The sequence below is a fragment of the Mandrillus leucophaeus genome, unplaced genomic scaffold, assembly GCF_000951045.1.
Source record: "Mandrillus leucophaeus isolate KB7577 unplaced genomic scaffold, Mleu.le_1.0 Scaffold60, whole genome shotgun sequence".
NCBI lineage: Eukaryota > Metazoa > Chordata > Mammalia > Primates > Cercopithecidae > Mandrillus > Mandrillus leucophaeus.
Window position 1 is genome coordinate 3,944,611 of NW_012106475.1, and position 1,150 is coordinate 3,945,760.

Consider the following 1,150-nt stretch of genomic DNA (forward strand, 5'->3'; position numbering starts at 1 on the left):
AGGCACACCAATCAGACGTAGATTTGGTCTTTTCACATAATCCCATACTTCTTGGAGGCTTTGTTCATTTCTTTTTACTCTTTTTTCTCTACACTTCTCTTCCTGCTTCAATTCATTCATTTGTTCTTCGATTGCTGATACTCTTTCTTCCAGTTGATCGAGTCGGTTACTGAAGCTTGTGCATTTGTCACATATTTCTTGTGTTATGGTTTTCATCTCTATCAGTTCTTTTAAGGTCTTTTTCTGCACTGATTATTCTAGTTATCCATTCATCCATTCTTTTTTCAAGGTTTTTAGTTTCTTTGCGCTGGTTACGTAGTTCCTCCTTTAGCTCTGAGAAGTTTGATCGACCGAAGCCTTCTTCTCTCAACTCGTCAAAGTCATTCTCCGTCCAGCTTTGTTCCGTTGCTGGCGATGAGCTGCCTTCCTTTGGAGGGGGAGATGCACTCTGATTTTTCGAATTTCCAGCTTTTCTGCACTGCTTTTTCCCCATCTTTGTGGTTTTATCTGCCTTTGGTCTTTGATGATGGTGATGTACTGATGGGGTTGTGGTGTGGGTGTCCTTTCTGCTTGTTAGTTTTCCTCCTAACAGTCAGGACCCTCAGCTGTAGGTCTACTGGAGTTTGCTTGAGGTCCACTCCAGACCCTGTTTGCCTGGGTATCAGCAGCGGAGGCTGCAGAAGATAGAATATTGCTGAACAGAGAGTGTTGCTGTCTGATTCTCGCTCTGGAAGCTTTGTCTCAGGTTTTTTTAAATTAAGAGAAACAGAAAGCATTTTCGTTTTTAATCTTGAAAACTGTTCTCAGCAATATAGTAGTAGACTATAAACCCTGAGTAATGACAGTTTAAAAAAAACCAAAAAGCCAGGCGTGGTAGCTCACACCCATAATCCCAGCACTTTGGGAGGCTGAGATGGGTGGATCACCTGAAGTCAGGAGTTCAAGACCAGTTGGGCCAACATAGTGAAACCCCATCTCTACTAAAAATACAAAAATTAGCTGGGCCTGGTGGCAGAAGCCTGTAATCCCAGCTACTTGGGAGGCTGAAGCAGCAGAATCGCTTGAACCTGGAAGCGGAGGTTGCAGTGAGCTGAGATCATGACATTGCACTCCAGCCTGGGCAACAACAGTGAAACTCCATCTCAAAAAA

The 1,150-nt window shown here is 43.4% G+C and overlaps 1 protein-coding gene across 1 annotated transcript in view; it reads right to left on the minus strand.

The window, feature by feature from the left end:
- The window catches only part of STYX (serine/threonine/tyrosine interacting protein), a 57,728-nt gene that overhangs the window by 36,491 nt on the left and 20,087 nt on the right, over positions 1–1,150 (minus strand). The window lies entirely within an intron of this gene.